This window comes from Sciurus carolinensis, chromosome 12, assembly GCF_902686445.1.
Source record: "Sciurus carolinensis chromosome 12, mSciCar1.2, whole genome shotgun sequence".
NCBI classification, from domain to species: Eukaryota; Metazoa; Chordata; class Mammalia; order Rodentia; family Sciuridae; genus Sciurus; species Sciurus carolinensis.
In genome coordinates, this window is record NC_062224.1 from 72,756,445 (window position 1) to 72,780,439 (window position 23,995).

The 23,995-nt window shown below is 36.7% G+C and overlaps 1 protein-coding gene across 10 annotated transcripts in view; it reads left to right on the plus strand.

Annotated features, from left to right (window-relative positions):
* The window catches only part of Esrrg (estrogen related receptor gamma), a 589,781-nt gene that overhangs the window by 550,930 nt on the left and 14,856 nt on the right, over positions 1 to 23,995 (plus strand). The gene's annotated exons all lie outside the window — the stretch shown is intronic.

Here is a 23,995-nt window from a genome sequence, read left to right on the forward strand (position 1 = left end):
GCCCAGCTAATCTGGATATTCTTAGAATTCATGAATGGGGGTGGATATGTCACAAGCTTGACAATGAATTATGTAAAGTTTATATGAAGTCTTTCTACATTGTACATTGTTACATTGCATAAACATTTTGGCAATTTACTTTATAAACATGTAGGAGGCTATGTAATCTATCTCATTGGCATTTTCTAATTCTTAGAGTTTTCTAATCATCTAAGAAGAAAAACAGCAAACCACAATAAACATATTTTTATACAGAAATTTCAATTTAAGTCAATATGTTACTGCCTTTCAACTTAGTTATTCTCCACTTTTGAATAATATCACATAAAAAACTGAACAACCCCAGCTCCCTAGAGCATTGTTCAAAAGAACAGAAATATATTTTTCCTGAGTAACCTGAAAAGATACTATATTTATTGTAGTTTGAATGTTTTTTTCCCCTGTGTTTTCTTTTTTAATTATTTTTTCTTTATTTTGTACAGACTGCATGTTGATTCATTGTACACAAATGTGGTATATCATTTCATTTCTAGGGTTGTACACAATGTAGATTCATACCATTCATGTAATCATGCATGTACATAGGGTAATGATGTCTATCTCTGAATGTCTATTAATGGTCTATGTAGCTTGGTCTCTAGGTTACTGCTATTGGCAGATGATGGAACATTTCAGAGGTGGGGCCTATGGGAGTTGTATGTACCACTGAGTGTGTACCTCAAAAAGGATCATGGAACCCTGACCCCTCCTCACTTACCCCAGCCCTTCCTCACTTACTTGGTTCTTGAGGTGAGTGGTTCTGCTCCTCCATGAGATTCTGACCTGATGTGAGTCTTCACCACAATTCCAAAGGGAGCCAGTTAATCATGGCCTGAAACCTCCAAAACTGTGAGCCAAAATTAACCTTTTCTCTTTATAAATTAATTATTTCAGGTATTTTGTTATAGTGATGGGAAGCTGACTAATACTATTGTAGAGGATTCCATCAACCCCTTTACTCATACACTGTTTGAGCAGTTTTTATTTACCATTTTTTACTAGCTTACTTTTTCTTCCAATATACAGCAAAGTTAAGAGGGCATGATGCTAGGAGGAATCTCATGGGTAGCAATGGACAGTCAGAGAATATGTATTAAAAAATACACAGTGCAGATCCAGCACTAACAATCCTATCACTGGAGACTTTGTAATGTAGGTTTGGCACTGCCATGTTCCCCAGTAACCTCTGAGGGCATCCCAGTGCCGCCTTGCATCTCCTGAATGCTTCCAATATTATGCTGTTTCTGATTCATCAGAAAATGATGTGTATACTTAATAAACTTAGTTTAGGAATAGTAAGAAATGTTTACTTTTAAGGAATCTAACCAAGATCACCAAAATCTTTTAAAAAATACTTTGGAATTTTTATAATGACATTTATCTTTGTGGTCTACTTCCTTCACTTTTTCCTTTAGATGTGAATTATCAGTTCTATTAATGAAGAATAATAATTTATTGTCATCTGTGCAGTGATGTTCAGATTATAAAATCATTTCAGATAAACTCCACGCTCCCTTGCATCTGATACTTACAATATTCTTGTGAGTTTGTTATATGTATGAGCCTATTTTATTCAGATGAGGAAACTGAGACCCAAAGATTAAATGTTTTTTTTCAAATGCACACAGTTGACTCTACATGTATATTTATTTCCTCAATAATATTACCCTAGTGATTGCTCTTCACATTTTACAGAAATGAGGATGAATTCTTTTATTTTGCTATTTGAAACAATTATCAAAGGTTTTTTTTTTTTTTTTTTTTTTAACATGATTTGAACATGCAAAAAAGGATTTTTATTGTCTCTTTTTTTCTGGTCTACACAAAAAAAATATTTAAGTAACTTTACTTGTTACTGTGATGTTAAGTACAGATAGAATCCTGCCAAGTTTGGAATGGTGTTAACAGAACTCATCATCAGATGGTGGGCATTATTTGCCTGTTCAAGAGACAGGTAATCATAGTCTTGAGACTGAATCGATAGAAATGCATGAATCAATGGAAATTCTATTAATAGTAATAATACAGATCAAAATGCTTTGTATTTCTTAATCCAGATTTTAGTGGTAATCATCCAAGAGGCAAAAAATAAACACTCCCTTGGAATCCCAAGCCTGTGTCACCAAGATAATCCTAATCTTGAGGTTCAAGGCTGTTAATTCTTTTCTCTTCTTTAGCTGTCAGGAATTAGAAGAAGCATAGAAGAAGTTTCTTGCATATTGTATGCAAAAGAAAATATATTTGTATCTTCTGTCTTCTTAAAAAATAGTAACAGAGACCTTAAAAAGTCTCAGTTAAAAAAACACACAATGATATTCTTGAAGGCAATTTGGGAACAATACCACCACCTGAGAAATAGTGTAGTTCTGCAAATTTGGTGGATTGATATCATACCCCTATGAGAAATTTTGGAATACTCAATTTTCTTGTCAGTGATCTGAAGATGGTCCTGTGTGCATTATTGCACATGGCGACCATGTAGTTAGTTTCCAGTTTCATTCTCCAGCACACTTAACTCACAGTGTTTTTCAAGGGGGTACTATTGCCATTTTGAGTAGGAAAGTATTTGTTTGCAGGGAATTTACCATTCTCTGGTCCTTTCTCTGAAAGTTTCATTTCAAAAACTCTGCCCCACATTTCCAAATGCCGTCTACTGGAAAAAAAAGGAGACAGCTGGTGATACCCTTACTCGAAAACTATTTAAGTGCAAATAAACACTGAATTAAAACCAATGCAAATCTAAATGAATTTTCATGCATGGCACATGCAGGACTAAATTATCAATACAAAATATGAAACTGTGATTATGTTAGTAAATGAATAAATAAATTGAAGAAAATTTCAATCCTATAATATTTTTAAGATATTTTGTATGGGATGTCCTATTTTAAAACAGTACTTTTGGTATTTAAGAGGTTACATCTAATTTGCAAAAGCATATACAGATGTGAAAGTTCGACAAAACAAAAATTTAAAGGACAAATTGAGGGATGTGTAGTAAATGCTCTGTGTTATCCAAACCCACAGTGAAAACAGTGGCATCGTTGATATCATTAAAGTGTACGTTTCTGTACAGCTCTTCAAGATTTCCTCATTTTCCCATTTCATTGAAAACTGATAGAAAACTCTAGGAAAATGTATGATACGTCAACTAGCCTTGTGTAGATATGGCTTTTCATCGCACAACTGCCTTGTGATGTCTTGTTTCTATGTGTACTTTAGAGCTATAGCAACTTTTAAAAGTTACTTTATAAAAAATCAGAAAGCAGTATATATCCTTTTATTCCTCCAAGAAAGAAAGAAAAAAAAAGCCTGAATTCTAATGAAGTCTTTACACAAGAAGGCCCATATCTGGAAGGGAGATAGAAAATGCTTCAAGACCCAGGTGCAGTGGCACAGGCCTATAATCCCAGCAGCTTGGGAGGCTGAGGCAGGAGGATTGCAGGTTCAAAGCCAGCCTCAGCAACTTAGTGAGACCCTGTCTCTAAATAAAAATATAAAAAGGGTTGGTGATGTGGTTCAGTGTTGAATGCCCATAGGTTCAATCCCCAGTAGCAAAAAAAAAAAAAAAAATTTTCAAGAAATGGGGGGCAGGGGTGGGAAGGAGTTCAACAGTATGTGAGCATTAGAAGGGATATCCTTTGTAAGTTGCATAGGAAGGAGAATAATTCATCACCCAGGATTAGTAGTAGAATCAGAAATCATTCTCCTATCTGTTCCCTCTTCCCTTCCCTTCTTCCACACACCTCTCTCTCTCTCTCTCTCTCTTTCTCTCTCTCTCTCTCTCTCTCTTTTTCTCTCTCTCTCTCTCACACACACACACACACACACACAATGTAATATATCCAGTTCATGAAAACTCACCAGAGAACACATTTTAGGTTAATTCATTACCAGGGAATTTTCCTGGGTGAGGTTTCCAAAGTGTGGTCAGGATGAGAATCCCAAACCCTTAGTAGTTAAAGCTCCCAGGAACCTATTGTGTGATCACCCTTAGGGAGGATGTACAAGAAAGTTCAGTGTAAGGGATTTAGGGATAAAGGTAAATGAACTATTTAAGAAAAACTGAAGATTTGATCGGAGGTTTTAGTCTAAAAATGTTTATAGACATTGAACAAAAGAAAAGTTAAACATGTTTGCAATCCCCATCCTGGCTTTGTTTAAGGGACAGAAAGACTTAGAAATATTCACTATAACTCTTCTTACTATTCTTTCCTCTTACGCTCATAGAATAATTGATCATGAAAATAACCAACAGACCCAGAAATATCTCAACAAGCTTTCTTAAAATATCATCACTTTCAAACTTATTATTAAACTGAGGTTCACACTCTATAATGTGTAACAACACACATGAGATGATAATGCCATTGGCTAAGAGATAACATTGAGCTCTCAATCCTTCTGTGATCCTATTGAATTTGCCTGTTAAATTCTTGGTGTAATTAAAGCAGATAGAAGCATTCATACATTTTGTTGCAAATTGATATGATCTCTTTTGTCTGTGATCTAAGTGAGATTGCCCTGTAGTTTTTAATTTAGCAGGTTAAGAAGCACAATTAAAATATCATGAAAAAGATCATAATCAGTAACCGTCTTTTGGGTTGTCCCTGCCAAGTAGATAAAGGGATCGGTGTATTTAATAATTACCTTCTTTGCTGTACATTTGTTCTATTTGTGGGCTGAAGTGTTAATAAATACCTTACACCATTCCGGTGGGAAAGGCTTTCCACCTAATTAATAAAACTTGTAAGACTACCTACCTACAATACCGAACTCTATCTTTCTTATTAGTGCTGCCTGATTCAAAAGAGGATCCCTGTCTCTTCAGTACATTAGTAAATGTCATCTTCCCTGATTATAAAAAAGCATCTTAAGAAACTGCTGGTTTTCAATAGAAGTAAAAAGAAAATTCTGTGATTTTTTTTTTAATAATTCTGTTAAATTTTAAGTAGTGAAAAATCCTAATCGTGCTCAACAGGAATTTTTCTTTCTAACAAGTATGTCTTAGTTATAAGCAGCACAAAAAACAAAAGACTCATTTGGAACAGAATTGACTTTGAATTAGTCTCTATTTCTAGTTATTGTTTCTCTGGTATTTCAGCTACTCAAGTGCCTTCTAGGTCTTGATCCTGGAGAAACTGAAACAGAGATTTGTATGTACTCTCTATACCTTTACTGTTAATTATTAATGCCACATCACTTTCAAATATTTTTATTTACATTAAAATTGAATTTTGCAATGAAAAATTTGAAGACATCATTATTTCAAATATAACATTGGCTAATATAGACAAGTTGCTCTTGTTAAGTTTATATATTTAGTGACTATATGAACACCTTTGTGGTGTAAAACATAACTATCAACAAATTAAATAAGGTCCCCTGTCTATGGCCACATCTGAGCTTCACTGGGAGGTTTAAATTATGAATTAGGTGGTATACCTTTTTGTTCTAATTAAAAATGTGTGATAAATGAGAAAATATGTGTAAAAATCTACAAAATCTTTCTTTGCATAGAATATGGAAATTCGTACCCATTTCACTATATATGAATTGCTGAGTCAATTGGCTTTGATTCTTTAAAATTGAAAATAGCAATATCTTAATTCTATGGGAAATATTAATAAGGGAAAAGGCTCACCAGGTTACCTCTACCTTAGGTTTGTGATGAGATAGAAATATTAAAGCACAAAAATTCTACATGCAGTTTGCCCAGACAAAATGATTGGGATAGAGAAAATAGTATATATATTCAAAATTTCTTTGTTAAATTATGGTATTTTTCCTGTTTCTAACTTGACTCTGAATATTCTTGTAATGAAACTGGATTTTAAAGTAATCTTTTTAGACTGATCTTTAAAGATAAATCATTAACTATTTTGGAAGGAAAAAATTTTTGTATGTATTTCTTATATCTCAAATTAAGGTAATTGATCTTTGCATCAAAGGCAGAATAAGAAACTAGTGTATTTTGAGTATCTCCCATTAGAAATCTACTAAATTTGTGATAGGATACTGTCATTCACTTTTTCATTTGTTTTCTTTTCAAATATTTTACTGCATTTAACATTATATGAGGTTCTGCTTTCTTTTCAAATATTGCATTTAACATTATATGTAGTGATAGAGTTGCAAACTAAAGTAACAAAAAAATCCCTACCCCTGTGGACTTTGAACTCTGTGAGGGAGGGGTGTGCAGAATGAGCAAAGGTTCTTAGGCCAGGAGGGTGCTAGGAAAGACACTGACTTCATAGGCTCAACACAATATGGCAACAGGTATAGACAGGGCCAAGCAGTAGAGAAGAAATCAGAAGAGGAAACATCACTCTGCTTGGGTTCATTAAGGAAATGCTAAAAGAAAAAAAAAAATATTTCAGATACATATGGGTGGTTTAATAGACATTTGCCTTGCAGAGAGGAAGGGAAAAAGCATTTCACACAAATGTAAAGAAGTATCTAAAGCACAGAGGTACAACCAGCATGGCTTGTTTTGGGGAAAGATCCGTGATGATTGGAACACAGGAAGAGCAATAGCACCACATGGTGGTTGAACTCCAAGGTCCTATACTCCAGTGGCATGGGTGAAGATCCTGCCTTCAACACCTTGAGTTGAGTTTATTCCTCACTGTGCTCAGGTGTAAAATGGGAAAGAAAACAGTCTATGCTCCAAAAGGTTTCAGTGAGAATGAAATGGTTGTAACTGCTTTACTCTTCCACACCCAGTGGGTTTTTCACATGCGAGGCAGACCCATTTCCTGTTTGTTTGAAGACCCCAGTGTCTTCCCATCTCATTCAAAAGAAAAACTGGAAAAGCTTACAAAAGGTCACAAAGCCTTTTTGACCTGCCTGCCTCATCACCCAATCAACACCAAGTCCTACTATTCCTTTCCAGCTGCACCAGCACTGTGTGTGTGTGTGTGTGTAGGGGGGGTTATAGTAGAGATTAACTGAGCTACATCCCCAGACCTTTTTATTTTTTATTTTGAGACAGGGTCTCACTAAGGTGCTGAGGACCTAACTGAGTTGCTGAGGCTGGTCTTAAACTTGTGATCCTCCTTAACCTCCCAAGTCAATGGGATTGCAGGCATGAGCCACCATGCCAGGATACACTGGCCTCTTTAACACTTCAACCACAAGAAGGCTACTTATTTTTTGGGGGGGAGGGGGGTTTGCTGGGTATTGAACCCAGGGCCTTGTGCATGTGAGGCAAGCACTCTACCAACTGAGCTATATCCCCAGCCCCATAAGGCTACTTCTTTAGCATGTGTGTCTTTGTCCTTCCCTCTACCTGAAATGCTCTTCCCTTGTGTCTTAGTGCATTCAGGATGCTATTAACAAAAGTAACAAAGACTGATTTATAAAAAACAAAAATTTATTTCTTATGGTTCTATAAGGTGAAAAATTCAAGTTCAAAATATGCTGGCAAATTGGGGCTGGGCATGGTGGTGCAGGCCTATAATCCCAGCAGCTCTGGAGGCTAAGAGAGGAAGATCAAGAGTTCAAAGCTAGCGTTAGCAAAAAGTGAGACACGAAGCAACTCAGCGCAACCTTGTCTCTAAATAAATTTTTTTTAAAAATGGGGCTGGGAATGTGGCTCAGTGTGGTCAAGTGCCCCTGAGTTCAAACCCCAGTAATCCACTCCCCGACAAAAAAAGATGCTGGCGACTTTGTTGTCTGTTGTAGACTAGCTTCCTGGATCACAGACAGAGGACTTTCACTTTGTCTTCATGTGGAGGCAGCTCTCTGAAGTAGCTTTTAGAAGGGCACTAATCTCATTCATGAGGGCTCCACCTGCCTCACTCAGATCACCTCCCAGAGGCCCTCCCCACCTCTTCATACCGTTACAGTGACAGGTAGAATTTCAGCATGGTCCCTCGCACCCACATAGATGTAGACTGACTTTCTCACCTCCTTCAGGTCTCTGCTGAAAGGTCAGATGTCAGTTAGGCTTTCTTGACCCCCGGCTTCCAATGGCAGCTCCTCCCTTCCATCCTGGGGACAATTTTGTTGACATGTTGTTCAATTGCACTCCCATACCACAGTCTATTTTTATTTATTACCCTGCCTGATTATTGACCCCCCCCCCCCGGAGGAATCACACTGACTTTTGTTGTATAATGCTTGGTTTATAATAGGCACTTGATAAATAGAAGTGCTCAGCATGGTGCCTGGCACTTAGCAAACCCTTAGTGAAATTGGTAAATTCTTATCATCATCATCATCATCATCATCATCATCATCATTCTTAACAAGAAATAGAGACAAGTAAATGAGACTCTTACTGTGAAGGATTCTGTGGATCTTACACAGAGAAACCATCTCAGCTGGGAAAAGATGATCTGTGCTCCGTATAGTTTTACAGGAAGAGAGATATGAAATCAGAGAAATCATGAGTTAGAAGGCCATTGGCTGAGTTCAGGTAGAAGATAATGAGGGATTTAATTAAGCAGTGTGACTAGAAATAATAGAAATCTCATAGGAAGAAATGGACATAGGAACAATCACAGGTAACTCCATATTTACTTTTTTTTCCTACTATTATTTCTTTTTAATGACATTTGTTCAGTCGTCGATGATGTTTAATATTGGATGATGCTTTTAGGTAATATATTTGGGATAGTTTGTTTTGTGGGAGGAGTTGAATTTTAGATGTTTTGAGATGCCTATAAAACATTTTGATGGGAATGGTTTGAAGAGAGTTGAGAATATAGAAGTCTAACTATTTTAGCAGAAGTATGTGCTGATGATACAGGTTTTTTTTGTTGTTTGTTTTTTTGCATCCATAAAAATGGGGAGAAGGTAAGGGAAAAAGAGAAAAGGTTAAGAGAAAATTATTGAAAATAACCACACTGGAAGAATTGGCAAAAGAGAAGGACAAAGACCAGGAGTAAGATGTGTTACAAGTATCAGAGGAGGAAAGTGTTTGGAGAAGGAAAGTGAGGGACCACAGAACTAGATAAACAGTTTACAGAGGTCAAAAAGAACTGAAGGAGGCCAGGCTATGGAAATTGGTAATTAGGTGTTGGTTGGTGACCACCACAAAGTGAGGGAAGACCCAGATTTCAGTAGATGAAGGGTAGATGAGATGGAGAAACTCCCATATACCATTTTGTTAGGAATGTCATTGGTGAAGGCATGCAGGGAGCAAAGAGGGGGACAGACAGGTGGAATAAAGAGCTAGCTATTGAGGAGGAATTTTTTTATCAAAATAGAGAGGTGAAGGAATGGAACAAAAGGAGAGATTAATACCAAAAAAGAATCAGGGTGGAGAAGAAAATGGATAAAGCATTGTGTCTAGAGCAGATGGGAATGCAAACGTAGCCATGACCTTCCTTGGAAAAAAGGAGCAACCTTTCTCTTTAGACACAAGTGGGAAGGCAGTAGAGTTGGTCCTGGTACAGTTGTAAAGGGAAAGCAGGTCAAGGCCATTTGTAACCAACATCTCCCACTTATCTAAATATAGGAGGTCACATCACATTGGTGAAATGAAATGTAGTCAATCTAGAAAGGGATTCAGGTGGAGAGACAGTCCGTTTGTGTAGGCAGTTGTGTTTTAGGGCTACATTTCCCCCTGCCCATATCAAAGAACATGAAAGAAACAATGGAAGCTTCATCTGGAATATACCATAGACCAGAGCATATAATTTAAGAACATGGCTTGATAGGTGAGGAAATTGAGTATTTCGGTGACTAGCTCAAGGTTAGACAGCTAGTTAGTATCCAAGATTGCACTAAAACCAGTTTTCCTCACTCTTAACCCATACACTTGGTGAAGTGTCTCAAGCTGTGCTTTCCAGAGTCTTAATGCCACTTAAGCCAATATTGCTTCCTTCTTTATGTGTAGTTCCCTCCCCTTACATACACATCCACCCTACCCCCTGCCAGTCATCAACCTCAAAATCAGCCTCATTCATCCCGCTACTTGCCTGGTCTGCCCTGCATGGTCCATTATTTGAGCTTACAGGCTGAATCAGATTGACCCTCAAGATGCCACATTGCAGACTGCCTGTCTGGTCATATTCATGAACCAAACCAGCGTGAGGCTGATGCCATCGTAAGGACCAAGGGCATTAGCTCTGTGAAGTTGCTGCCATATCCCAAAGGCAGAGTTGAACTAGATACTCCCTGGAGTGTAGCACTTATGGTTGTCAAATGAACCTCCTAGATAGCCCTTTTACATTTAACTCGATATTTAAAAGGACCTACAGAAATGCTTAATTCCCCGAAAGGGATATTATGTTGGAAATGTATTAAGCAAAACCTAGTTGTATCAGTTCTTAGGCTGCACAAGTCCTTACGTTCCAAAGTCACTCAATAATTATGAGCTCTAAGCATTTTAGTTATATATAAATAAAATTTGTATTTTCCCTGTCTTGTCATTTCTGCTTGGGTTTTGTTGTTCGTGAATTACTGTTTTAAAAATGTTGCTTCCTATGAAAGATACTCAGGAGCTATCATCTAATTTGCTGCAGAGTATTTAATTTGGATTACTGTATTAGTGCTCTTGCAAGGAATAAAATCCTATATACCTAGCTTCTTTTTTTCTCCCCACCAAAACAGATGTTAGGATAACTGAGTAGTTTCTGCCCTTTAAATAATGCACTCAATACAATGCTCATGGACACCCCTTTCTTCTCTCATTTGATTTCAAGATACAGAGAATAAATGAGATGTTCACTCGGGTTTCACTGTCTTTTATGAAATTCAAGCCACTCTGGAGCTAACGAGCAAGACGCGCAGGAGGCCACCTTCGTGGGAGCAGCTACCTTTCCCAAGCATCTCATCCTCTCTCCTCTGTCATCCCCAGGCGATGTGCCTGCATTTGTGTGTGTAGATTTATAGTTTATCTTTATCTATGGCTTCATCTGTAGGTAGCTATTATAGCTGCCTCGCCTGGATATTGTTTGGGCCTGATAGATCTGTCTGTAGTTCATCAAAGGGGAGCCGAGTGCCTAAAAGCCATCGGGTCCAGCTGAGGATGAAATACGAGCCATCAGCCTTGGTAATGGCTGTAAAATTTCATAATTACACGGCCTTTATTACATTGCATAATGATCCTGAAGCAGTATGGAACAATTAATTAAGATTTTCAACCGTGGCTCTTTCAGAAATTAAAAGGTGCTAGTAGCTGAGAAATGGGAATCTGTCTTGTCCTAAAAGCATTAGGGATGCTTAAGAAATACTTTCCCACACACTTTCATTTTTTGTTAAGAGGAATATTTCCTAGTTAGGGAACACACATTAGTGTACTATGCCTATTAACAACTTTTCATTTCAACTTAACAACTGATGTTTTAAAAGAACAGGAGTAAAGGAGAGAGCTGAGGATCTATATAACTCCCCAACTTCCTTTTTCCATTCTTGGAAAAATTCTATTCAGCGTCCTGCTGTAGCCATTTATCACATTTATGGTTGTTCATCTCTACACATTAAATAAATGCAGGCTCTGAGATAGGGGGTCAGTTAACTGCCTACGATAGTCTACTGACCAAGGAGTTTTTCTTATATACTCTCTCATATCTCGAGGCATTAAAATTCTTTCAAGATCTTTCCAGTTGTGACAGTCATCCCCAGAGGAAGACTTTACTGTTTCCATTTATTTTCCTGTGAATGTAGCATGTCACATCTAATATGTGCCTTTTATTTATTTATTTTTATCATCTCATCTTCACACCCCATAAAGAGTAATTAAATTTGGTGCGGGCCTGTAAGAGCCACTAAGTTGCTGTATTTAAAACAAGCAAAAGAAAAAAAATTATATACATGCACACGTAGGTGCATTCACACATACAAATTATGAACCATCTTGACCTTATTTTTTATGTCAAGGAAATTAGGATGAAGATGATTGGATACAATAAAAAATATTAATGGAAAGACAGTGAAAACGAGCCTGATATATTTTTCTGATGATGATTCCACGCTGTATCCCAACTTCCTTCCACGTAATTCACAAGAAACAAACATGCTTCAAGGAAGCATTATCAATGTGTTGTCAATTTAAATGAGAGAGTGTAAAAAAAAAGAAACCTCCCAACCTCATTGTGATGACACAGAACTCCTGGATATTTGTTCACGTCAAGTATTATTGTTTTTAAATTGACAATCATCATATAACATTTTACGGATCTAAATATTTCATGGGAGACTAAAACTTCCCTTGGGCCTCCCCAATAATAAACTTTCAACAGAAAATTTGGAAAGGATTATGTGCTTCAAGGAGGAGCTGCTGCGCAGAGTAAATTCTCTTGTTGAGGCATTTAGTCCCTTAATAGGAATTTTCTGATCTGCTGTCATTCTTGTTCACACACCGAGTGTCACTGCCTCTAAAACACTTGTCATTCTTTAATGGAAACAAAATAGTCATTGCAGCCAGAGCCGCAATGTCATTCCACTACCCCTTGCTGTGTCGGCAATAGTGAAAATGACAGAGCGGCTCTCAGTAGGGGTAATTAAAATGTAAATATTGATATTTTATTATTTGAAATTACTTTCCAGTGCGGCATTTAATATCTCTCCATCTGTGCGGCTCTGTTTAGCGGTCACTTTAGTGCAGCTCTGGGATACCAAGCAGCGGCTTGATCCCCGTTATGTCAAAATGCTTGTTGCTGCTTAATTTTGATATCTAATTAAGTGGAAAAGTACAGTCCACACTGTAATCCATGGCATCTTAACCAGCTGCTTGGGTATATTTAGAATTAATCTCCACTATGGAATCATCCTAATGTATGCAATTAAGAGTCTGCCGATGGCTAATTAGGTGTATTAGAATCAGTCGGCTCCCCCCCCTTTCATTTTGGACTGTTGCAGACGTAAGAGTCTCTGCCTCCAGAGGTATTCTTAATGCTACTCAAATCGAGTTTGGAAAACAGTGCAACTTCTGAACAGATTCATCCATGGATAGTGACCTTTGTATTTTCTTTTGCTTATTTCCTTGAATCAACCTTATACAGGAGTATCTAATATTATCTGGTTTTATTTGTAGGGTCTCAGGACCCCAAGAAGTACTGGTCACAGCAGAGGAGTAAGGTGGGATACAGAGATAAATATACTTTCCAACAGCTCAGAGCAGGAGACTGTGAGGTAGTGCTGGGTGCTCTTGTTCTTTTAGGGAGGAGAGGAATGGAAGGGCTTCTCAGAGAATTACTGTAAGAGGCACAGGTTTGGTTTGTATATCGTGTATCTGTGGTCAGCTTGACAGGCAGGCTTTTTCTACTGATAATGATTCTGTGTTTGTGTGACTGAGAAATTTTGAGAGCTGTGTTGTCCTCTGCTTTTGTTTTTGTTTTAACTTGGCCAGTTATCCAAATTGGGGACAGCATAGAAAGGAAGAAGGCAGGGCCACAAGGAATCGAAGGGGTTGCCTCTGTTGTCAATGAGAAGATAACTGGTAGCCTCCCAGTGGAACCCATGCCAAGCCGTAATGACTTAGCTCCGCTTGAGCCAGCAAACCCCAGCCGTGAACTTGGGAGTAAATATTCGTAAACAGATCTTCATTAGCCACAGAGAAAAATAGTGTGAGAGCCTGACTTTAAACTGAACTCTCAGAGGTAGAAATTCAGAGAAGCTGTTTTTCCATGCTGTCCAGAGCACAAATTATGTCCAAGACTTTAAGCATAGATAGTAAGGATTTCTAATATTATGTGAATGTGAAGTTTCCGGGTCAGCTTGTTATAATTTCTTATCTGTGACATGTATCTCATGGATAACATATTTCTTGTACATACTTTCATGAATACATATGACACTTTGTTTTTAATGGCCTGTGCTGTAAATCCTTTCACTTACATTTATGCAGACCTTCTGATTTTTTTTTCCCCTGCTTCTCCTCCTTTTAGGGCATATGTTAGACACTGAGTAATAGTGTCTTTCTGTATTAAGAAAATCAAGAGCAGTACACCTGAAGAATTTTCTTTCTTTCTTTTTTTTTTTTTTTCTCTGCTTTACTTGTAACTAGTAAAAGTGAAAAAAGGCAAGATATCAATGTTAACTCCCCAAGCACTAAGCCTCTAATAATTAGTGCTCTTGTTAGAATTTATGTTTTTATATCAAGGGGCCAATTAGCTAAATTTGAAAAGATTTGAAGATAAGTTATTTAAACTCAGTAGAGATTTTAACTGATCAGTAAAGTTATAAGTGATTTTCTCTTCTAGCTCACAGACAGAATCAGTTCTTGGTCACTCCAGTGAACTTACACAAGACAATCACAACCGTTTATTTTTTTGTGACTGGTAGCTAAAATCCTTTTTTTTAAAAAAATTAGGTGAGCTCACATGAAATTACCCAGGTTTTCCCTATCTCTGTCATTCTGTTCTTTAATGTGGGTATCAGTGTGGACTTTAAAAAATAGGAGCATTATAGCAAGACTTTTGTGACATGAGATGCCCTGAGCCTCATAGACAGCAGGTCTGCCTTCATTAGTCCCAGTGATGACCTTTCACCTTCCATGACTAGGCAAATCAGATTGGGGTACACTGAGTACTTCTCTTTCCTAGGTAATTTTCTCTTCTTTAATACCTCAGTAAATTAATAGATAGGCCTTCTTCTCTGATCCATGCTCACTGATTCCTAGTTATCCAAAGTGGATAGATTCTTATAATATCACAATATTATACTGAGTTACATATAACAGAGATGAAGTAACCCTGGCTAAGTTACTCTTCATAGATTTCCTTTACTTGTTGAATGTTAGAAAGAGAAGCAGTTCACATTAAAAAACATATCATTGTTAAGGTCATATGTAGGAAAAAGAAAACTCATAAAATTTTATTTTTAATTTTAAATACATTAGGGTTAGAAACAGTGAAAAATCAAACATAAGAAAGTATAAAGTAAAAATAAAAAGGTACCAATAATTCGTTGTGGTTTTAGAAAATTTAACCAAAAATTACAGTAAGGACTAGCTTTCGAACCATTTTGATGAGTTTTAGGGGCACATGTAACTCTTTCTAAAATTTGGCATCGTTTAGTAATAGTTTGTTGGTTTATTTATTGAATTATTTTTAAAAGTCACTTTTTGAGTCTAAAATTTACTTTGGCAAAATTCATCTTGTGTTTTTCCCTACATCTCTATTTTAAGTGAAAAATTATGTTCTCCCATGAACATAATTTGTTTGCTCATAAATCTAGACTCTCTGCTGAGTACATACAATAAATGGGAAATCAAGCTGTACCAAATTCATGTGAAATTGCTCCTAATTTATTAAAATGTTATTTTGGGCCCTTTCTTAATTTCCTAAAGGTCCTACCTGGTTTCTTTTATACTTAAATAGATCCTGCTTTACTTGTCTGGAAGGACTGCACAGGGCTTTATCTGTAACTGTGTTCATGGCTACAGCAGGTGGAAACAGTTCTTCCTCAAAATTATTTTGTAAGAATGGACATACAAACTAGTTAGATAAGCCTGAAACACGTCTAAATGGCATTTAAATTACATTATGTATTCAGACACTATGAAAAGTCATAACTGAAAAGTACCATCTTTGCTGTTAGTAAATATCTAATTTGCTGATTTAAAATGGGAAAGCCTCTCACTCCCTAAGTTCTGTTCAAAGGCTGTACTGTTGCAAATGCTTCTGACAAGCGAGTATTTACCTAGTGAAGATCCATCGCTCTAAAATGAACTGAGAAGGCAATGGTGAATGAATGCATTTTTATTGCTGCCGTCCCTGATGTTTTTGCTTCAGGAAGAGGAAACTGATAATGATTTCTTAAAAAACAGTGTTTCTCAATATGCCATTTTTTCCAAACTATGGAAAATGTTCTCATGAGCAATTTTTACTTTGGCTTTACAAAAATCAGATTTGGAATTTCCTAGAAATTTATGCAAAAAAATAAGCATATCAGATTTTATTCCTGTTCCTGGAAAGAAGCAATGAGCATTTGCTTTCATCTCTGACATGATTAGGTTAGAATTTCAGAGGTTTAACATCTTAGTTACAGAAAATAAGTGTATACATTGTTAAATAATTATATAACTAAGATAAAGTAGATAAATTAATTACAGATATTTGTTAATCATTTTTAAAAGTCATTGTGACTATCATAGAACCTGTTGTGAATGCTTGTTTATAAATATGAGTAACAGGCAATATAATTAAAATGTCAACTTTATAATTAAAGAGGAACATGCTAGGAAATATTGGTAGGACTTTATTGAAGTTTAAGAGACTCCAAATAAAATTCTATATGCTCTATAGGTAGTTAGAAACAAAAACCTTCACACATACTCAATGCCTTAATAAACATTCACTGATTAATAGAAAAACTTCAGACAGTTTTTTTGTTATGCGTTCATATCTATTTCGTAGGAGTAGCATTGATTTCCAGAATGGTCTCTTTGTTCCTAACCACCCATTATTTGAAAATCAATCAGTGAAGTGGAAGGACTTACCCATTTTTTTTTGTTCATTTAGTACATATTTACCCAGCATCAACTATGTCCCAGGCCCAGTTACAGGTGCTAGAGCTACAACAGGGAACCAAGCAGAGGGGTGTATCCTCTAAAGAGCTCATAAGACATGGTAAGAAGGGTAGGGATAGCTTCATCTGGCTGCTCACCATCCCATCCATTCTCTGGCCTCACTTGTCACCTATGCTTAGATCTTCATGGTGCTTCTTGTTACTTTTCTGTTTTACAACTGATCCTTCATGCTATAGAATAGCACAATGATGGTTGTAAAAATGGAAACCAGTGTGCACATTTGTGAATGATTTCAGTGATATAAAAGAGAAAACTTGGTGGTAGGCCAATGAAGAGCTAAGAATGAGGTGGTGGTACTTTTAATTGTGTAGGGATATAGTGGAGCTATGGGTACTGACATTGGGATTAGAAAAATGAGCTCAATGTTCAACGTGCTAGGCATCTACAGAGGAGCTACTTGAGGAAGATTTTTTCAAGAAATAGAACATGAAAGGAAGAAAAGGAACAAATAGTGAAAGACATTTTGTATTGTGCCCAAGAGTTTGAGTTTTGTCCTATAAGATATATGGAAGCTAAGATAGCATTTTGGTCAGTGGACGGCTGCTAGAGTTCATATTTTTAAAATGACTTGAATAGCCATGGGTGGGATGCAAGAAGGAAAGAGCAGACGTAAGCATTTTTGATTTTAAAAAAAAAAAGGATGTTAAAATTAACTTCAAAAGATGATGTTTACATTCAAGTACCAATCCTCCTCCACATACACACAGACACATACACAAACACATACACTTTGATCTGTCCTTATGTGGTAGCATCTCTTTTCTTCATTATGGGCTAATCTATTTTTACTTAATGTAAAATCTCAGGAGGCAAGGGTTATATGGTACTCATTTTGTATATTCTCATAGTACTAGCACACCAGTTTTAACAGATATCCTCCTGTCAGTTAATTTGAATTTCATTACAGTAGAAACACCAGAAATCTAGTAACTCAGGACTGGAACAGACCTTCAGGAACATCTTTTCCACCTTTTCTATGTACAGGTGAGAAAGTAAGAACCAAAGAAGTTGAGTCATGACTCAAAGTCTCACAGCTACTTGGTAGAACACAGGGCACTTCCTTCTAGGTCCATTCTACTCCCAGTCCAGTGACTTCTGTCTGAGGGACTTACCACAACCCAGACAACTTTGTGCTTTGAAAGTAATTCTCAGTTTGTTCCTCTGAATCTGAAACTGTTGGAACTGGAAGATTCTTCAGAAGGATCTAGTTAATTTTTCCACATTGGACTGATGAGGTCAAGTGGGGTCTATATTAACTTTCTAGGGCTACTATACCAAAGTACCACAAACTGCATGGATCAAGCAGCAGAGATGTATCTTCTCACAGTTCTGGAGGTTGGAAGGCCAAGAACAAAGTGTCATCAGGCTTGCTTCCTGGGAGGGCCCTGAGGGAGCACTTATTCCAGACCTCTCTCCTAGCTTCCCGTAACTTCAAGCATCCCCTGGCTTATGCATGATTCTCCCTTATGTTTATATATCATCTTCCTTTTGTACATATCCATTTCTGTGCCTTAATTTATCCCTTTTTATAATGATATAGTCAGATTAGAAAAAACTTTATTTTCAAAGGTCACTGGGAGTTCTTGGGTTAGAACTTTCACTTTTTTTTTTTTTTTTTTTGAGGGGGTATACAATTCATAAGATGACCTAGTTAATACCATTGGTTGTAGCTACATGGGAACTCCTTGGGTACTTCCTGAAGAGAGTGGAGTCTACATATCAGATGTCCTTGGCTAGTGTTAATGCCCTGTAACAGCCTCTGATACTTCTTGACCTGGTCCTACTAGTCATTAGCTCAAGCAAGTCAGATCCAAGCACAAATTATTTTTCTTTTAAATGAGAAACATGACTTCAAAACTGTGCTCTTCCCTACTCAGTATCCATCAGATCCCAAGTACCAATGACAGTGCCATTTAATAAGAAACAATTTAAGAGTTCTCTATTATATCAGACTACTTTACCTTTCCCTCGATAGTCAAACCAATTTCGACACTTCAAAAAGGAGAGCTTTCCAGATAGAACTTAACTTGTTTTCAGCTAGTAGAAAACAAAGATTGTAGGAGAAGCAAGCTACTGATTTCCCACTTTTAAGGCAGCTGAGCCCATACTTGTCTCCATACCCCTGACAATTTTTCTTTCTTCTTGGCTTAGATGAAAGGAGAGAAGAAGTTAAGTTGAGGCCAGGTAAGAAGGAATTTGGGGAAAGATAAGGGAATTATTTCAGCTTCTCTATAGTCATTCAGAAGTGGTATCTAAGTAAGGGTAAGAAAAGACTTGTGGGGTATAACTGCTCACTCCTCATGGCCATCTTCTTCATTCAGTCCTTTCTTCAAGGCAGGTAGGCAGTTGTTAAAATGTCCCCAACTGGTAGGAAAACAAACAAAAAACTATTGTCATCAGGTTGAGGGATTCCTGTTTTGCTATATGGAATATTTCTCTGTAGTTATTGTTATAGTTTTAATTTTTATAGCAATCTAGATGGGAAAATAAGGAAAAATTGCTAAAGAAAGTCCACCATGCCAAGGGGACATGTTTCCAATTTCTGTGCCATAAGTTAGCTAATAGTTAACTCATTAGGCTGTTTATATAATCACCATGAATGGTCAGTGGTCAGTTACACCTGAACCCACAATTAACAGCTTCTTGTACTGACACACATCACCTGTGAAATTCCAGTCTCTTCTCTTTAGTTGATCACAACTACTCAGATCATTTGCTCCATGTTATTAAGATAGTCCATTCTGCCTCACATAAATGTGTGTTTGTGTGTGTGTATGTACAGTAATGTTTTAATGTAAGTTCTGCCTTTCAGAAACCACAAATGAAAAGTGGGTTTATTTGTCCTGTGGAACCACATTTTAACATAGTGGTTTCATAAAGCCTGTGTGAAACCTACTTGATAGTATAAAAACAAAGCCACAAAAACATACTTCCTACAATGTCCAAATGATCAAATTAGACAGAAAGGGGGCTCTTCCCATTTTTGTCAGTTATGTTCACATTCCAGTTGTGATTGAATGTAAATTATTGAAATGTGGATTACAATCAGACCAGAAGAATAAAAATTCAGGGAATGGTATTTATAGGCATTGTTGTTTAATGCTATAAAGTCTAATATAGATGAAAGAAAAAATTTTAATAAAATACCTCTGATAGCACCACATGAATATTCCAGTTTTCACTTGGGCAGTTAACCATCTGTAACTGCTCCTCTCAACCTTGTGGTCAGTTCTAGTTTGTGAAATACATAAACATGCATGTGCACACACATACATAGAAAATCTCTAGGACCCAAGGCTGTGTTTTGTGAATCATATGTGAAAAGAGCAACTGGCTTAAAAATAGAGTAAGTTTATATCCCACAAGGGTTACACATGTGGGCTTTTATTGGTAGCTAACATCAAATCATAGTGCCAGCATTTTCCTTTTCTTCCCTAGTTCATGGAAACATTAGGTTTATTGTATGGGGGAGAGAGAATCTTGCCAATGCTACATTGCTCAGTCATCTCTAAATAAACTTCGTTCACGCTCTCAGTGAGTCATTGAGGCACAATTACAATTCTAGCACGATATGTTATTTGTTGAGAAGTGTCAATTTTTTGTGGAACAGAGAAAGTACAGTTCAAAAACTGTGAGCAGGCAAATCGATGCCATGATTAACTGATATTAACAGACACTCTGAAGATTTAAAATGCTTGCTCTGTATTTCAGGAGAGCAGCTGAGAAGAAAATGCCTAGCAGGGGTTAAACCCAAATGCCTGCACTGCAGCCTATTTCTGTCAACACTCCGTTCAGGAAATAAACATTTATGCTTTCTGAAATGAAAGTGTATTTTTGAAGACTAGCCGTCAGATATTTTTTGCCCTTCACACTTTCAGATGCTTAGCCTTTTTTGTAAGTTGACTGCAAAGTGCATCAGTTTGCCAGTCTGAAAAAAAAAAATGTGCTTGACGAGTGCCCATGGCACCCCTGTCAACCTCCAAAGTTTCCGGCAGAAGAAGGCAAGAGAGTTGGCACAAAACATGCTTTCTTCAAGCCTGTTACCTCAGGGGTACCTGCCTCTTGAGAAGCTTTTCAATCCTTCCAAATGATGTTATTCCCAACTGTCATCTGGTTTATTTGGAGCACACTGTGTTGCAGATAAACATGCTATTTAACTGTGGGTCAAGGTAGAGTGTCGTTCTGCTAAGCAAAATGCCGAGATACATTAAATGGCACTGATCCCTGGACAGAGATGAAGAGAGATCAGAGTTGTCAGTGATACACGTGGAATGGGCTACAGCCAGTGAAGAAAAAAAACGTGCCATGGTATCAGTGCATTTTAAAAAGCTGTAATACGACTGAACATTTAAAACTATAACCTGTCACACACCAAGGATTAAGATCCCCGGATGTACAAAACATGAAGTTCAAATGACACAACTGCAAAGCATATTTTATTTCACTTGGGAAAAAGGTTTCTTTCCAAAGATAGCTAAATGTAATAGATGATGAGGACCTCTCACTTGTAGCCTGATAGCTATAAAACACTATTAAACACCTGGTAAAAAGCACAAACTGGTAATGATCATTAGGATACAAGTACACAAGGCAAGAGAGCCATCGGTATTAGAAGATTCTTTAGACTCACTTTATTAAAACATTCATTCTCATTTAAGTCTTGGTCATTTAGGTTTTTATACTTTGCTCAGGTCTGTAAAAGGATATTATTTCATCCGTATGTATTCAAGGATGTGAAGTATAGCTTGCAATTCTAAAATCAGGTAAGAGAATTTTATGAATTAAAATAAAATCTCCGTTATGTATTTGCCCTCTTTAGTGACCAGGCGAATGTGACTGTCTCCTAATGAGGCTGTGTAACTGCTGCTCAGGAATTTGGGCAGGAAAGCTCTCTGTGCCTCCTTTGCCTTTCAGATTGCAGAGTTGTTGTATAAAGGGTTAAAATGTGAGACAGCTATTTATAGACCACAAAGAGGTAGAAGTCCAGACTTTTATTTTATTTTGCAAAGCATGGCTCTTCCTTTTTCTGTGCTTTTGCCAAAATTACACTTCCTTGAATCCACTGAGAGATGAGGATATTGAGCAAGCAAACTTGTCATATCTCTTATGCTATAACCATCTCCCCATGCTTCCTAACCACAATTTTTTTAAGTGCTTGTTCTTTACCCTTTTTCCTTCTCTTTATTTTATAGAGAAATGAAATGAAAAGTTAGGTTTGCTGGAGGCATAAAACACATGCAAACACACAAGTCATCGGCACAGAAAAAGTAAATTGCAGGATCAACATAAAAAAATGAAATTTTATTGCTTTTTACTTAATTAAAACCCAAAGAAATGTGTGAAACATTGTTGTGGCTGAAAAATTGTTAATTTGTAAATCACAGGGACAAAGGGGCCCCAATGCAACTTTAAAGTTTCCGTGCACGTAAATGTCGATAGCGTGCCTTCTCCATCATCAGCACTAAATTCACATTGATGCCTCTTTTCTTCTCTGTATTGATCCTTCCATGAGAACGTAGATTTGTATCTGTTAATTAATGCGTCCTGAAACAGCGCTTGTATTAATCAGGCAGATAAGAAAAATTGGATGCCTGCACCCCCCTGACAACCGTAAAAGTGCTGGCCCTGATAAAATCGTGGATGGACCTCAATAAAAAAGTTCCTCCTTCCACTCAATAAACTAATCATCCTGCTTTTAATTATTCGGCAGAAAGATGTGTGGAGATTGGAGAATGTGTAAATCTATTTACTAACAGCAGTGTCTGGGAGGGAGAATTGGGCTGTCACAGGAAGGTGCTGCGGGCTACGCTCTCTGTCCATCTGCTGCCGCAGAAAACTGCTGCTTAGGAGCATGAAAGGAGGAAGAAAATCAAGAGAAATTGAAAAACCCTTTCCTTTTTGCTCCCAACTTCCCAGATGATAATTTGTTTTTGTTGCTGTTGATTTAATTTACAAAAATATCAATAGGTAGTCTCTTTCCTGAAGTTAGATATTTGGATCTGTACTGCACCTTTTTTTTTTTTTTTTTTGTTAGAGGAGATAGAAAAAAGAAAGAAAGAAAAATAGTATGGGTTTTTTTGTTTTGTGAGTATAACATTCTCCAAATCGAAAACACCTGAAACCAAGCCTATCAGGTTAGATCATTTTTTTTTTCTCCTTTCAATCTTTGTTTAAAATATTATCAGTTACTGTATCTCTAGTTCTAAATGGATATTTATTAAATTAATCCTAAATTGCAATGACAGAGAAAAAGAGATGGGGAAAAGAAAACTCGCAGAGCCAGACCAAAACGAGCCCTATCCTATAACATGTAAGCATCTTGTCAGTGAAAGCAATGGTTTTCATACTTGCATAAAGATACCCTTAAGAAAAAGTGGACTAATCTTCTTCAATGATTTTATTAAGCACTTATAGTTAATGTTTTCACCAATAGGTCAAGAAATCATTCCCTTTTCTTTATTGTACTATAGCTTTTGACATCATATGGAATAGGAACAATTTGATATGAATAAAAATGACAGCAACAATGACCTGAAGCAGGAGCCTAAGAGAGGTTGGGCATAAGTGGATATTTATAATTTGTGTACTATTTGGGTAATAACATCTACAAAAGGAATAAAAGTGGATTTCTTAAGTTGCATTATTAAAAATGTCCCACCCTTTAGTGGAGTTACTAATGTCAGGACCATATATTATGGTGCTGTTGTCCTCAAAAACCCATGGGGGGTAGGTGGTCATCCTTGGAATTCCTAGATATACCCTTGCAATGAAATTTTACTTTTTTCAGACTCTTGGAAAAAGCATCTGATGGTCAGATATCATTAAGACTTCCTTTTAGAATACAGAGGTGGATCTTCTGAGATGCAACTATACATGTATATTCTTCAGAGTATGCTTAATTGTGCTATTTCATCTTTTCTTATTGATCATTTTTATTTTAATTTTTTATAATTTGTTTTTTCAAGATTAGAAGAGACTTCATGCTTGTGTGAATGAAGCCCAGTTTTCCAGTAAAGAACTGAAGCAGTCAACCAAATATTTCAGATAAAAATAATATATAGCATAGCAACAGTTATCAAATACATGTTATAAATGAGGATCTGGATGGATGTTATATTTCCCACATGCAAAATTTAAGATACAAGCTAATTGACCTGCTCAAGGTGAAACAGCTATTACCAAAGTGGAGCCAGTATTTCCATTCTGGATCTTTCTTTCATTTCCTTTCTACCAAACCCTATTATTTTTATATTTAACTTTTAAAATAACTGAACTTTAGTAAAAATTGTGACTTTTTTACTTGGTGAGGAAGCCAAGCTGCTTAGTATTCTGCTTTCTTTTATACCACTAACCACCATTTTAAAAAGAAATGTATGTTAAATATCAGTGGGAACAAAATATTCAATTAAGAAGACTCATGTGGTTATAGCTCATTATGCACTATTGTGTGGCTATTTACAGAGAAATGTT